This window comes from Ascaphus truei, chromosome 12 (genome assembly GCF_040206685.1).
Source record: "Ascaphus truei isolate aAscTru1 chromosome 12, aAscTru1.hap1, whole genome shotgun sequence".
Lineage (NCBI taxonomy): Eukaryota > Metazoa > Chordata > Amphibia > Anura > Ascaphidae > Ascaphus > Ascaphus truei.
In genome coordinates, this window is record NC_134494.1 from 25,770,313 (window position 1) to 25,787,350 (window position 17,038).

At 43.3% G+C, this 17,038-nt stretch overlaps 1 long non-coding RNA gene across 1 annotated transcript; it reads left to right on the forward strand.

The window, feature by feature from the left end:
• The first annotated feature begins 5,574 nt into the window (after positions 1 to 5,574).
• LOC142463811 (uncharacterized) lies at positions 5,575 to 14,251 on the forward strand. The gene is made up of 3 exons (XR_012787503.1): positions 5,575 to 5,700; positions 9,371 to 9,558; positions 13,227 to 14,251. It is a non-coding gene; the product is annotated as an uncharacterized LOC142463811 (long non-coding RNA).
• The last annotated feature ends 2,787 nt before the right edge of the window (positions 14,252 to 17,038 follow it).

Here is a 17,038-nt window from a genome sequence, read left to right on the forward strand (position 1 = left end):
AGACCCCCACACACACTGACTAACCCCCCAGACCCCCACACACACTGACTGAATCCCCCAGACCCCCACACACACTGACTGAACCCCCCAGACCCCCACACACACTGACAGACCCCCACACACACTGCCTGACCCCCCCAGACCCCCACACACACTGACTGACCCCCCCAGACCCCCAAACACACTGACTGACCACCCCAGACCCCCACACACACTGACTGGCCCCCCAGAGACCCACACACACTGACCCCCCCAGACCCCCACACACACTGACTGACCCCCCCAGACCCCCACACACACTGACTAACCCCCCAGACCCCCACACACACTGACTGAATCCCCCAGACCCCCACACACACTGACTGAACCCCCCAGACCCCCACACACACTGACAGACCCCCACACACACTGCCTGACCCCCCCAGACCCCCACACACACTGACTGACCCCCCCAGACCCCCAAACACACTGACTGACCACCCCAGACCCCCACACACACTGACTGGCCCCCCAGAGACCCACACACACTGACTGAACCCCCCAGACCCCCACACACACTGACTGACCCCCCCAGACCCCCACACACACTGACTGACCCCCCCCAGACCCCCACACACACTGACTGACCCCCCCAGGCCCCCACACACACTGACTGACCCCCCTAGACCCCCACACACACTGACTGAACCCCCCAGACCCCCACACACACTGACTGAACCCCCCCGACCCCCACACACACTGACTGAACCCCCCAGACCCCCACACACACTGACTGAACCCCCCAGACCCCCACACACACACTGACAGACCCCCACACACACTGCCTGACCCCCCCAGACCCCCACACACACTGCCTGACCCCCCCAGACCCCCACACACACTGACCCCCCCAGAGCCCCACACACACTGACTGACCCCCCCAGACCCCCACACACTGACCCCCCAGACACCCACACACACTCACAGTCACACGCACACTCAGTCACACTCACACGCACAGTCACACGTACACTCAGTCACACTCACACTCACAGTCAGACGCACTCAGTCACACTCACAGTCAGACGCACACGCACAGTCACACGCACATGCATAGTCACACGCACAGTCACACGCACACGCATAGTCACACGCACAGTCACACGCACACGCTCAGTCACACGCACACTCTCAGTCACACGCACACTCTCAGTCACACGCACACTCTCAATCACACGCGCACTCTCAGTCACACGCACACTCTCAGTCACACGCACACTCTCAGTCACACGCACACTGTCACACGCGGAATTCACACTTGGTGCAAATAGCTAATACAGGGGATGTGTGCCGAGCATGCGCATTCTAAGTCAAATTTATTTGCGTTTTGTCATTGAGATTGTATTTTGATTTTTAATTAAAACATCACCAACACCAACACAAATACAATTTCTGTGACAAAAGTCAAAGAAGTTTCACTTACTATGCGCGTGCACAGCACACACAGCTTTTTATTATTTTCAATTATTACACCTGAAGAGTGGATTCACACCTAGAATGTAATCAAAAAGTGAATAATCCAGAGAAATATTAGGTTGAATCAGGATAGCGTTTAATTGGGTACCATAACATTTAATTATTTTTCTGGGTGTTTTTTGTTTATACAATAATCGATAACATATATTTTTTTATATGAAACCATGTTTATACTTAATTGCAATTTTGTCATTTAACTTTTTATTGCGTACACCAAGTGGTCAGCCACATTTTCTTTTACTCAAAGAAAGCTGTTGTCAGAGGTCATGTGAAACCCATCCTCCAACAGAATTGGAGCATTCCCAATTAATAGTATCCCCAATACATTTCCAGCGCTTGTTCGGATGCAGGAAATGTTAAGTAGGGTCTATTAGCCACCATGGTAATGTCAACAGCTATGAGTCTGAACATGCTGAGCTCCCATTTGCACTGGACCACATAGTACAAAGGAAAAATGTGTTTTCCCCAACGACAAGGTGTATATGGTGTGCCAATGCCATTGCTGGCCTTAGGAATATCAGTTAAGAGCTACAAGTGGACCAGGGACCGTGAAGTGAACACCAGTGCGAGATATTGTTCAATTTGTTGGGTTTGACGAACAACTTCCCTAGCACCACATATTAGATTGCAAGCTCTTTGGGCCATGGATGCAACATGATGTGTGATTGTGCATCACAGTTCTACTGAGGTTTCTAGTAGAAATAGAAAAAATAAAGTGATGCACTGAAGATGACAAAGTGGAGTGTCACAAAGTGATTGAAAGTGCATGAGCCACGTGTTACAAACAAGTCAAAAAGTGTCAAGTCTTTGGTGAATGTGCAAAAGATTCAAGGAACTTCCTTTGCAAGTGGAGAGTTGCTGCAGATCAAGTAGATGGCTCAAACATCCAAATCTGAGACATGGGGAAAAAGAGAGAAGTGCAAACTCTCATGGTGTAGTAGCAACAATTATTTCAGTGGTATAATAAAGGGGTAATGAGTGCACGCACAACATAAGCATTCAATATAAGCAGTGTGGTATAAACGAACACATTGGGAAGTGATGTCCAATGCTGGGGGTCCGTCTGCATTGGATCCCCTCCCACTAAAATAATTATTGATACTATACCATGAGCGTTTGCGCTTTTTTCTCCCCCCCCCAACCCGTTATTCTAGTAAAAATAACTGATCCATAGCGAAGATCAATAAAATGAATCCCGTTCCTGCCGCATAGGCTTGCGAGGCATTGCTCTTGGGGTAAGGTTCTCTCATTGGCTGTTTTTGAACCTGCGATTTTGTGAACGGTGTCTTTTTTTTTTTTAGTCATGGGGGTTATTCATTAAGCTATAATAGTGCCAATCTGGGCACTGTCGCACGCAGTCTTCCATTGAAGTTAATGGGTGCTTCCATGCGATAGCGCCTCGAATAGAACTAGAAACAGTTTAATAAACAATTAAACCTCGTGTACGGTGCATCCGCTACTTTTTGACTTTAGTGTCTTATTCTATATCTGCCGAAGTTGATGCTCTGGTCGGAACTTTCCATCGAAGTCAGATATATACTTTTCTCCTTAGTCTGTTGTCTCTTGTAGTTCGATGTTGCCAAACTTTCTTCCTAGTGTGATATGGTTTCCATGTCTCTCAATTAGATGCCTTCGAAAACCATGGCTAGAAAAATTGCTTGTACGATAAGAATAAGACGACAAGACCAAGTTTGGGGGCGGTTACGGAGCTAGTTGGCAACATTTTCGAGCTCACGTTATTACAAAACTCTATTAGAACTATCCTGGAAATACAGACAAAGATGTGTTATTCAATGCCTTGATTTCAGTAAAGAATGGAAGAAAGGAATCTTTAAACATAGCGGGAACTGTCCTTATTTCTCATGTCCATCCCTGTGGGTGCATGTTTACTGACCACATTCTTTCTAGCTATTAGCATGGGGGTCACAGAACTGCAGTGATTGCATCTCCAAATAAAATTCCTGACTGCAGTCCTGACCGGTCACTTGTTTTGATTACTCTTTGATTGACTGGGACATTTCCCTCCATCTGTTTAATATGTTCTTGATCTTCAAATCAAATGGATATGGGCGTTTTTGAGAAGGTCACAAATCTTTGCAGGGTCTTCTTAATCAGGGCGATCATTCCTCAGCTAGAACTTTTTTTTTTTGCCAGCAACAACAATGAAAAGGTCTTCAGTTATTACAATTATATTCTGGCAAACGGATACAGATGTGCGTCCTTTTTACATTTCGTACAACACCATCGATCATAAGTGTGTAGCTATTGGAGAATTGAGATGTAGCCTACATCCATAACCCAACCATTTTAATTGAAATCAACTACTACTGCAACACAATTTTTTTTTCTGAATGGAAATTAGATGCGTTGTGGTGCGTTAATCTAAGTGTTTCCAACTCCAGTCCTCAGGGAACCCCGTCAGGTCTTAAGGATATCCCGGCTCCAGCACAGGTGGGTCAATCCGCGGCTCAGTCATTTTGACTGAGCCACCTGTTTGGCATTCCACAGGTATCATTCATTTCAAGAGGACTTATTGGTTGATTTTGATTCTAAAAAGAAAATATGCAGATAAATATATAAAGATGCTGGTAGCACAAATAAATAATTTCTCAAATAAATACCTACTCTAGGAGCAGGTAAAATTATTACTTTATCAAGGATTAGCTTTTGTGGTTTGGTGCCCCATCCAAAGGTTGAAAATGGTCTAGTCTGGTGTGACCGAGACTTTTGGCTGTGCTGCGATTTAGATGTGGTAATTGGGAAACACTGCGACATTTTTCGGAGGTGTGTAACAGGCTCTTTTACTAATAATTTTTAGCCAACTGACATTTAGCCTGCACATTTGTAGTCCTGGAGAAGATAAATCTCTTTGTTGTGAGATTTCAGTAGTTTTTAGTTTCTTGATCCTCAAGAGTAATATTTGTACTTGAATTTGACAGGATAATGTAAAGACAGTGGTTTTGGTACAATCATGTTTTTCTGTTGAACATTCTTCAGATACAGAAGCAGTCCATGTGGAGAAGATATTCTGGGCAGAAAAAAACCCCATATTTGTTCACATAAGCATTGATATTGCTTTGCCTTACCCTTGCAAACCAAGTACTTCTTCGTGTTCTGTGAAATGTTACTCGCGTCCTCCAAAATCTTTACGTGCTGATACTATATCCACCGAAGCAGCCGATCTGGTCATTTTTGGACAGAATTCCCCATTTAAGTCAATAGGGCATTTTGACCGATAATGACCCAATTGGCCACTTTGGCGGATATAGAATAAACCCCTTAACATCTACTGTGAATTAACTAAATGAAATCAATAAAACACATGTATGCGCATTATAGGTTGTAACCATAATGCTATTTAAAATGTTGAATGTTAAACATGATCATGGGTCAGACTCAATCACAATATGACAATTGCCCTCTTATCCTCTGCTAAATGCTGGTTGTGTGCAAAGAAACATTTTTTTTATATACAAAGCTACCTGATGTTAGAAACAATGCTATAGGTGCTTTGTGGCCTGAATGCAGAATGACTGTTCATGTAACCTCTAGAACAAGGGTGCTCAACTCCAGTCCTCAAGCTTCCCACCCCCACCCTCCTCCCCCCCACCTTCCCCACCCCCCCCACGTCCCCCATCCCCCCACCCTCCCCACCTCCCCATCAGGTCAGGTTTTCAGGATATTCCAGCTTCAGCACAGGTGGTTCAATCAAGGGACTGATTGAGCCACCTGTGCTGAAGCTGGGATATCCTGAAAACCTGACCTGTTGTGGGGAGCTTGAGGACTGGAGTTGAGCCCCCCTGACCTAGAATATAAGGTCCATAATGTTATGACAAAAACATACAATACTCATCATTCAGTTGACCCCATACTTATTCTTCCTATGTGTAATATCAATGTGTAATGACCCAAAGTAGGAGGTTGCATGTGCGCGTGAGATGCTGGGTATATGGGTGTATGTGTCACATACTGGTCCAGTGAGGGTTGCCCTGGCAACCTTGGAATGTTATCCTATGAAAGGCGAGGATGCTGAGGAGTCAGTTAGGAACAAGACTGGCACAGAGAGTCATGTATACATTGAAATGGACGCAAGGAGTTTCAAATAAACAGTTTAAAGTGCCAAGTAACTGTCTTCCTCCTGTCTCACGTTGTGAATAATGGTGAAGGTTCCCTGCCTGTTATCTGGTAAATTTAAATAGATTTTTGGGACTGTGGAGGGGGACTGTAAACGGGGAGTTAACCCTGTCTCAATGAAGCCTCCAATAGAAATCCTCAGTGGTCTGAGTAATCCAGCAGGGAGCTGGTTAATTGCAACCAGACAATTTACCAGTCTCCACCTGGTTAATCAGACAAGTGTAAAAACCTCCTGGTGGGAACTGACAGAGAGACTCTTGAGCACACAGCAGGACTGTGTGCTGACATCAAGACACCAGAACACCTATTCCAGGGTGCAGCAAACCTGGGAACCTGCCAGAGGCTGGCCCCTCAACGGACACCAATCCAGAGACTGATATAAAGGGCCATCTGCTTTGAGGTACCTCTTGAGACTTTGGGGTTATAGGTTGGTAAGGGGATTTCCACCCCAGCCCTGCAGATAGGGACTGGGGAAGCGAGTTTGCCCTTACACAGGGATAGGCTGTTTATTTGTGGATTTTTATATGCTCTGCATTGTTTCAAGGGGCAAGCTGAATAAACCCATGGTTTAACTTCCCCCCCAAATCTGTCTCCCTGTGTGTACCTCTGCACATGTCTCTTAAAGGGACCCTACAAATATATGACCGTGCTGTGGAAAGCCTGGTACCTGGAAATACACCACATATTAATAACACTCGTTTTGGTGTGCACAGTCACTGCAGAATCTACTTAATATAATCAGTTTCTTGCCCATGATCAGTGTAAAGAAATAAGCATTTTCATCTAAAAAAAATACAAAAAAACAAAAAAACCCGTTGAATGCAAAATTATTTGGAAGAAACCCGGCCTTCCTGCCATATGGGTTTCTCTCACAATTGGGACTTTGTAACTATTGTAGGTTTCTGAACAAGCTCCCTTAGTTATAGATCTATCAGAGACTGATCTTGAGGAATTAAGAAAGCGTTGTGTTTTTTTTTTTTTCTTTTACCCATCTACCATCTGACCGGTCTGCAATACATTACAGGTCTCTCTGGCAGTGAAGGGGTAAATTCTGTGTCCGACGCGGCTGTTGGGACGGCTTTCAGCCGAGAATCCCATCTTCACCGATGGCTGCAACGCTTTAGCCTGCTCTAACTCTTATGCAAATGAACGGGAGTTAAGATGTGCTAAAGCCTAGCACTCCGTCATGTATGAGGGCCCAAGTGAGGCTTAAAAGTACAATGAAGAGTTTGTGCTACATTTCTGCAGCCACATTACTTCCTCACCCTCCGTGCATTGGGAGGGGTGTGGGCAGGTGTGGCTGCTCATCGTATTACCAACCATCCAAATGACCTGTGCAAGCAGCTCTGAGCTTGGGCAGGCACTTGAAAGTCCAGCGGCGGCAGCTTTTCCTTTCTCTCCATCACATTGTGAAGATGCATTCAGCATCAGCATCTCTGTTAGGCTGCGGTCCCAGTGACTGCTACAGGCGTGCGCTGTGCGTTTAACCTCCGCTCCCCCAGTCAGGCCGGTCCTAGTTAGTACCCTGTCGCGCACCTTTCCCCTGCGGTGCGCGACAGGTTTTCAGGCAGGCAGGGAAATATAACCTTGCGACGCAGGAGTGGCCACGCCCCCGCCGGCGGTCCAGCCAATGAGGGCAAACCAGCCGCGGGACGTCATGGCCACGCCCCCGCAAACCCACCTCCACGCCCCCTCCCGTCGCAAACCTTCCCTCTCCCCTCAGACCGCAGATCGCGGCGTAGCGCTGTGCACGCGCCTCCCCCCCCCGCCGGGCGCGCGTACCACAGTGCTGACTGGGGACTCACCCTTATACAACAGGCAAGTTTATAATAAAAAAAAAACAGGTGTCATGTTCTTTTGTTGGAAGATCTGGTTCCCTTTCCCGGATTTCTCATCCCCACTCCCATACGTTGGCTGTGGAGGGATCTTATTCATGCTCTAGAAATGCTGTGTTTGCTCCGCACAGTTTTTATTTGGCTTGGCGCGTGGCCAGTGCCATTGAGTGATATCCAGCGCTGCATGCTGACATAGACAACATGTGCATCTGAATCATATTTATTATCTCAGACCTACACTTTGTTTTTTCTTCTGCTTATTGTTCAGTCTGATTGAATCAAATTCCTGACTCACATCCTCGATATTTAAAAAAAATCTCATCATTTTTTTTTCTTTCTAAATGTGCAAAAATGTACCATGCTCCCAAATTAGAAGGCGTGGGTGAAAAACGTTGAGGAACCCAGCTTTTTATGCCATTTCATCACTTGGGCTTGTAGTCAGGCAAGATGACAATGAATATAAAACAGATAATGGCCAGTGGTTTAGCCTTATCCTGGGGCGGAAAGGTAGGCTATTTTCGTGCAATTCACTTGTAGTTCACATACAAAAAGAGCCCCGACTGAATATGATTTGGGCTTTGGAGAATATAAATAACTAATACCAGATCTCTTGGATGTTACATTTCCTATCGGCTCCTATGAATAAAATATGTATTCATTCTTTCAAACGTTCGCAAATACATACGTTTAGTTCTTCAAATATGGCGATTAGATCATTAATAACTTTTGAAGATGGACTAATGCAGGAGTGGCGAACTCCAGCCCTCAAGGGTCCCACTAATAGGTCAGGTTTTAAGGATATCCCTGCTTCAGCACAGATGAATCAATCAGTCCCTGCTTCAGCAGAGGTGGCTTAATCAGAGGCTCAGTATTTGCTCTGATCGAGCCCTTGAGGACTGCAGTTGGCCACCCCATGACTAATATAATAAAGGATCTCCATACTTGCGTCGAGCTTTGTATACAGTGACGAGAAAAGTTTGTGAATCACTTAGGATTTTGACATATTTCAAACCTAAAATGTTACTGGATCTTAATCCGAGTCCTAATAATAGATAAAAAATAACCTGATAAAACAAATTACACAAAAACATAATACTTTCCCAACATTTATTCATCCACAAACGATTCAACATTCAATTTCCCTGTGTGAGAAAGTATGTGACCCTTTACATTCAGTACCAGGTGGCGCCCCCTTGAGCAGCAATGACTTCAACTGTTTCCTGTAAGTGCCGGTCAGTCTCATACATCGGTTGTGAGAAGTTTTGGCCTATTCCTCCTTACAGAACTGCTTCAACGCAGTGACATTTGAGGGCTTCCTTGCATGGACAGCTCTCTTCAGGTCCTGCCACAACATTTCAATGGGGTTTAGGGCCGCACTTGGACTAGGCCACTGTAAAATGCGGAATTTCTTCTTCTGTGTAAGGTCCGGGGGAACACCTGTCCCTAAAGGGGTTTCCCCCGCGACTTCACTTACCCCCGCTCCAGCTCTGCCTTTGCGCCGCCGCGGGTGGGATCTCCCTTCTCCTCCGCTTCCCGCGGCGGCTACTGATCTCGCGCATGCGCGCGCACGGCCGAGGACTTTTACGTCCTCCCTAAGGGAGAATTCCCGCCCCCAGCTGAGGCCGCGCGCGCCTCTCCCGCGCGGCGCACACGCCTGATGCGCGTGCACCGCTCACAAGCTGCACATCTAGTACAGCTGTGGTAAGTCTCCCTACCAATCCCTATCTTCCCTGGGGCCGCTCCCTCGTTACTCCCCCTCTCCCTATTGGTCCTTCCTCCTACTTATACCTTGCTCAGCCATTCATTCTTTGGCTGAGCATAGCTTTTTATGACCTGTGTTAACCACGGTCGTGCCTGCCTCAGTTCCTGTCTCTTTGTCTCCTTAGTGATCCCTTGCGTACCGAACCGGCCTGGCTGTGGATCTGCTCTGGTCTTCTATCCTTGGTTTGTATCCTGACCTCCTGGACTCCCCGACCCCTTCACCTCGGTTTGCGGATTCCGACCTACCTCCCGGCTCTGGACCGCAGGCTCTCGGTACCACATATCTTCTGGAATCTCCCTTCTCGTCTGGCGAGTATGTTACTTTATCTTATACGCCCAGATGGTTCCAGGCGCCTATTTTCCACTTTCCAGGCGTGTCCCCGTAGCTGTGGGTGCAGTTTGTTACCCATCTCACCTCAGTTTCAGGGTCCCTCCTTGTCCGTGGTGAGCACAGCGTAACATTCTGCAGCCATTCTTTTGTAGTTCTGCTTATATATTTAGGGTCATTGTCTTGCTGAATGACCCACTTTCTCTTCAGTTTCAGCTCATGGACAGATGGCCAGACATTCTCCTGTAGAATAGCAACTGCAGTTAGGAATGAGCCCCAACATTATAAACTAAAACTGTATTGTCCACTTGTCAGGTTCTGGTTCTGTTAGGATCGGTCCACAATCTACAGTGGTCAGACCATGTTTATCTATTGCTTTAATCTTTATTATCCTCCTTTGCTTTTATGTCACCCTGATACTGTACTCTGCACCATCCAAAATGAGATAACGCTATATCAGGGGTGGCCAACTCCAGTCCTCAAGGGCTACCAACAGGTCACGCTTTCAGGATATCTCTGCTGCAGCACAGGTAGCTGCTTTTGACTGAGCCACTGATTGTCACCTGAGCTGAAGCAGGGATATCCTGAAAACCTGATCTGGTGGTAGCCCTTGAGGACTGGAATTGGCTACCCCTGCTCTATATAAAAAAAAATGTTGACAATATCCGCTTACTGCAAAGTGTTACAGCTTTTAAATGAGGTGGAAGAGAGGAGAATTTGTGTTCACCTTTTAGTTCTTAGTAAACTTCTGATTGAACCAATCTCATTTTATTGGATAACCATGGCACGAATATCACATTTGTGGACTCTAATTTTATTTACGTTGAGTGTTGTTAACAGCAAAAACTAACGACCCAAAATCAACGATACTCTGAGTTAAGTTGTCCCGGCTGTAGTCTCAATAGATTAACCTGTACCATGACCGAAGGTTGTCCAGCCTAGTTGATCTCATGCATACAGATGTCGAAAGACTCCGCGTCCTGGACGCAGCGAACCAGGAAGCATATGTCTGCGGCGCCCAAGACGGTGTCACGGTTGCGCTGCGTAGGGTCCTTGCTTCTGAATGGGACCCCCCATAGTATTAATCATCTGGCGATGCGACCGCCGCGATTACATGGCAGCAACACCAAAGACAGTAAGTCTCGCTACATCTGTAGGTCCATATAAAGGATTGATGTCAGTGACAGGAATTGGCAGATGCTGCAGCCAATAGTAGTACCCCTAAATAGTTTAGTAGATATAGCTGCACTATAAGAGCTAGATACTTAAATAAGTTGGGACTTTCACATGTATATTGTCAATCAATAGCTATATCCTAATTGTAACCCCAATTTTATTATCATAAGTCTGTAGTGCCCTCAGGCAGGCCCCGCGTGCTCCATTCGGGTCTCTTAAAGACTCCACTCCCTCTTAGTCCCTCCTCTCGTCCATTGTCATTGGCTGATGCCGTGTCCATCATGAGTCACGCTGAGGGCACATTGGAGTGGAGTTTGGTAGGGGGCAGTGTGTGCGAGCTCTGCATGCATTTTACAAGGGGTTACATCATCCCAGATGAGCACTGCTCTTGTGAGTATTTCATAGGCGGAGCGAGGTTTTATTTCTAGTCTGAACGTTGTTAACACATAGCAACTATGTACATAGCAATTTAATATTATCCTGTATCGGTACAACAGATTAAGACCTAGGTTCCAAGGAGTGCTAAACAATAACAAGAAATCAGCCAAATATAAAGGGTTAACAAGTCTATATATAGTATTGATAACATGCCATTGGCTTCCCTGTTTCTATCAATGGATAGCTCTTTAATTTGTTCTAGTTTTCAGCTGGTAAATAATATCTGGTTTCCAAATAATATGAACACAATGTCCTGGTGGAACCCATGACTCACTTCTCTTGCAAATATGTTCTATTTTCAGAGACAAACAAAGATTGGCACATGGCACCTAATAGCTGTACATTGTGTTTATAAGCCATGCGTTCGTCAGTGCACATGTGCACATCCGCGGGGAAGCACTTAAGTTAGCAAATACATTTTAAAAAATAAATAATGTTTTGGAATTTGTTGAGTGAAAGGAGAATTGCCGCAGACTTGCTGGCTCTCCAAATTGATAATAAATGTGGACATTAAGATAAGCTGCTTAATGAATCATTAGTAAGTATTTGTAATCATTTAGATGCTGGATGCATCATGTCTTGGGCATGTCTTTCATTAATTCACTTACGTTAAACTTCTGTTTGATAGTGTAAAAAATTGAAGAAAAAAAAAATACCCAGTTTTTCTTATTACACAGAAATCCTTCATCGTACTTTTTTGGCATTTCCCATATTAATGAATTGTCATTCTTCTGCTATCCTTTTTTTTCTTCAAAAACATAGTTTTTAATTAATCAAGTAATGTAATTGCTGTACATGCCATCCATTCTATCGGGGAAATTTGCGAGGGGGATAAGCATCATTTTGTTTTCCATCGACATGCAGAACTTTTTATCAGAGGGAATGTACAAAAAAAAAAAAAAATAGATAATGATATATATTTTTTTTTAGCTAACGATTGGGAAGCCGTCCTGGTAATCGGCAGAGTTGATTTAATGTCGGTTGTTGTATGTAGTGGGGTAATTTAGGAAACAATGCAGAAAAAAGACAATTCTTTAGCTAGATAGAAGGTTAGAATTGAAAACAACATGTTGCAATATGTCAAAACTAGTTTAAAAGGACGACGCGTTCCTACAGTACTGGTATGTTGGTCATTAGCATTGTGTGCAGTTTATAGTGAGGGAGCCAGTTCTATATAAGTGTGCAATGTCTTCCTGTGGAAGGAAGTCTGTCCATTAAAGGAGCCGTAGGGTCACCATTAGTTAAACAGAAATAGGTGATAGGCTTGAATCTAGTGTACCCTACAAGAAGGACTTCATAGTCATTTTTCACATTATAGAAATAAGTAAGATTGAATATTTTTAAGGAAGCCAATGATTCACTTATTTTGCTTTGGACCCACTTTGTTGAACTGGCCAATTTAACCAGTTAAATCAAACTTACTGAAAGAGAAAGGTACAAAAACACCCCAGAACCCCCATATAGTCTAATTAAAATTATTAACTGGGCAGTCTTCTGCCATAGGGCACCTTCCTGGGCTGGAAGGTATTAACTTGATTGGGCTGTAAGTTGATTTCCAGTGCCGGAATGTATCTTACAAGAGAAGACGGCGTACACAAATCATTGGATGACATGTCACTGGGGTTTCTGTTTGTCTTCCTCTGGATCAATATACTGTAAGAACGGATATAATATAAAGTATCTGTCGTCTAAATTTAGCATAGGTTGGACGTATGTATTTTTTCAGCCTCATCTACTATGTAACTATCCAACTCTCTAACTATGCAACAACTATGTAACTATCCAACTATGCAAAAATTGGGCCACAATGTACTGAGATATCACAGGTATGATTTAGCATCCCCCCTTAAATCTATAAGTATTACTAACTGTGTGTATGTATTGCTACTTATCAATTTATTACTTGTTCTTTTGTGAATTGAGTCTTGTAGTATTAGTTACTCTTGGTCTAGATTTTCATTGTGCTTTTCCAATTGTCAATTAAACAGTGCTATCCTATATTTTTTTTCTAAAGTGTCTTATATTTTGTTTCTTTGCAGAGTTGTTGAGGTATGGACCAAATAAGTGTGCAGGGCGTTAATTAGGCGGAACGGCCCATCCATAGTGTTACTGGGTGATAGGAAGTACTGTACCACCATCTATTCTTCAAACCAAACTTAAGTTCACCCTTTCAGAGAGTACAATTACATTGCTAAATACAGTATCTATTATTATCTAATATTATCTACATATCTATTTAATATTATCTAAATATCTATATATTATCTAAGCTCTATTATCTAAATATCTATTTACATATTTTTTTATTTCACAGACCTTTAAAAACAAAACAAAATGTAATATTTTGAAATGTATCTGTAAACACCCTAATAAAAAGATACTTTAAAATAAAAAATAAAAACACACTGCTTTTTAACACCTAAGCTGCCAGAGGAAATGGAATGAATTGCAGAGTCCGGCCTGTTCCGGCAGGGAAGTTCTTCCGCTGTTCCTGGATTTTATTCCATCACTTCTGTGACTGCCCTCACTGCCTGAGGTAGACATAGACAGAGCAGCCACTTCACCTTTTGGTTTCCACACTGCCCCTTATTCCCTCTAGATTATGAGCTCTCAGGACCAGCGTCCTCATTACCTCCTGTATCTGTTTCCGCTTGTTTGTCCTTACTTGCATATCATTTAGTTTAGCCATTAAATGTCTCACACAACGTACTTTTATTACAAAAGCCTTTGCCTCAGGACTGAGATATTTCACTCGGGAGTTTTATTGATGGGGTACAGTATGTGTGAGAGAGAGCACTGTGATACACGACTACTGGACAGCCTTCCTATTTATATTAATGTTATGTGTGTTAAATAATCCGGCTATACCAAATTAATAGATCGTACAAGCCAAATGAATATTTAATGATATTATGTGTTCCATTTAAGAGATTGCAATGTCACAGGCGTAGTGTGATTGACATCTCAGGAATATGTCATTAAAAATGAGGTTTTTAAGCAATTTAACTGCGTTTTCTGGATATTTTGTGCGTCACTTTTATATTAGGATAACTTCCAATTTCCAATGCACCCAGATGTCTTTATTTTTGTTTGTTGCTATCTTTATATTTGAATTGGAATATCAGACTCCTGTGGTCAAAATTAAAATATTTACAGTACAACAACTGGTTTATTATTCTTCAAGTAATTTCGGCAGACTCGTGACCCGGGTCACCGTCCTGTAGGAAACATAGGGTACAAACTCTGGACAGCCTTCACAAGTCGAAACCAGGCCAAACCAGCTTGACTATATTTAATTTATTAGGGTTTCATCTGAATTGATCAGTACTTGGAACACTCTACTTCGGACAAATTCTATTCTGATGAGTGGAATTCTCCCTCACAGCTGTACTGCCACATGCCAAGAGCTTTCCGTGTCTAAAACCTCAACCCACAGTTACCCTTAGACAAAGTTCATAATGCAGTTCCATTCCCCTCCCCCCCTCTTTAAAGCAGCAGTTCAAGCAATATCCTACGTGTGTGTGTTTTTTTTTTTATAAATCAGTTCTGTACTGAGAAAATACTTGTAGCATTAAAAAAAAGGAATGTTTTAAAGATATTTTTAATGTTTCTAATGTAGGAAGCATTTCCAAAGTGACAGCCCCCTTCCCCTTCTGATAGGCTCTGGCTTTTGAGCCCCGCCCTCTCTCTAGCAGTGAACCAATTGTATCTAGTAACTGCCCAGTCAATCATATTCTAGGAACTACATTGCCCAAAATGCTGTGCAAGAACTGAATTAAATAACCCTGAGCAAGCAATCTATTTACAGTCGATTACAGCAGAACGGATCAATCTGCAGCTTAGCTAATCATTTGTCAGTGTGCAGATTGTATTGATGCACATATTGAATGGGAAAAATATATATACATATTTTTTAAACGGCAGCTTGAACTGCAGCTTTAAATTAAACAAATGGTGTATTGCATTCTGCATAGCAACAATATTAGACAATTAGGTGATCTTGAGCAATGGGATGAAAACGCGTTAAAATCTCATACTCACGATGGTTTCTTACAAAGATTGACAAAAGGTTTCACACACATCTATTTTGGGCCATCTTCTGGTATATGTATAACTTCATTTAGAATATTGGGAAGGGTGCAATGGTTACAGGATTTGATAGAGAATTGTGTATATAATTCCATTTGCCCGTGTGTGATTGGTTTCTCCAAAGAACGGTTTAGTACCAGAATGCATAATACTGCTCATAAATGTATATAGCTCATTTGTGAACAGCATTATCATATATCCTCCGTGACACTATATAGATTTTGTCTGCTTGCCATCTCATGCTTATGTCAGGAAAAGTGATTTCTCTTCAATTATTTGACGTTTCTCTCTGCCTTAATTACTACAGTATATCCTGCGTGACAAGCTTGGGATGTGTGGGGAGCCGCTAATCGTGTCTAAAATGTGTCTGGACAGAATGTTCTCTGATATGTTCTAGCAATATAAAAAAAAAAGAGTAATGTATTTGCTGAAATGGAGTGATTAGCTTTTTTTTGACTGTTAATGCAAACATTCTAACAACATCATACTGTAGCACTTAGCTGCCCTCCTAAACTAGCTGACTGCAAAATCCAGCATAAATTTCAAAGGCAATAGACTAATCAAATCTTCACAAGACAAAAAAAACTGTTGTGGTTGTTTTGTACCATTGCCCGGTGGCACAGTGAAAATATCTTCCCGCAGTGCATTATTTTGTCTGCAAAGCATAACAGAACACACTCCAATCAAAAGCGTTTATTTTTTTCTGTAGTTTTCCTTCCTTCATGGTTTTATCCATAGATGGATCCATTTGTGAGATAGGAGGACACCGATGGTCGGAGATTCATTCTTTCCCTGGTTATTTAAAGAGCATCTGGCCCCAAACTACAACTTCTCCCTCGTGTGTTGAAATCTTTTACAATATTAAGCTTCGCGTTGATCAAAATGATATTATTATTATATTGGCGCCTCCTGGATCAAACCAAGTTTTTAGCTTGGGCAACCGTTGCCAAATTACGTTTGATTTGCTTTCCCATAATCAAGCCAGTTTGCCCCATATATGGTCTTCCAAGCAATACTATCCTATAGATTGACCACATACTTTGATAAGATGTCACCGGGAGGGGGGGGGGAGTATGTTACACAAAAGATCAAGATTTGTTTTCAGAAGAATAACATTCACTGGAATAATGATATTTAAATGCAAATGGCCCGAGTGCATTTACGAGGACACCTTACATATGTTATCATGACGATATTGCTTATGTGACGGTTGAGACTACACAATCCCAGCAAGCTCTAACCCCAGCACCCACCACATGATATATATCTATATTTGTGTCAAAGGGGGTGCTACTGGGTGTGGCCAAATGTATACAACAGCAGACAAAAATTCCTAATGCTACAGCCAATGTGACCGAAAATACACAGTAAAATACTTAAATAATTGTATTCTCATGAGTAAGGGTCATTTAGTTAAACCCTTTGGCCGAAGCGCTATAAGCCTGCTGCCACGTCACGGCATGACCAGTATGCAGGTCCTAACACTACCTGTGAACATTCTCATTTACCTCTGCAGGGGAAGGTGAAAAGTCTCAATAGACATGTCCTGCACAGGTACATGAAAAAACCTCCTGCTTAAAAAGTGGGGAGCAGTGGCCACCAACCTCCAAACAACTGTTATCAGTTGACAATTAATGAACACACAATCCCTGCAAGCTCTACCCCAGGGGTGCGCAAACTTCCTGCACTGCGCCACCCCCCCCCCTGCCTGCTATCACCCTGTGTTGCGCCCCCTCAACACCTCTAATGCGGCATCAAATGA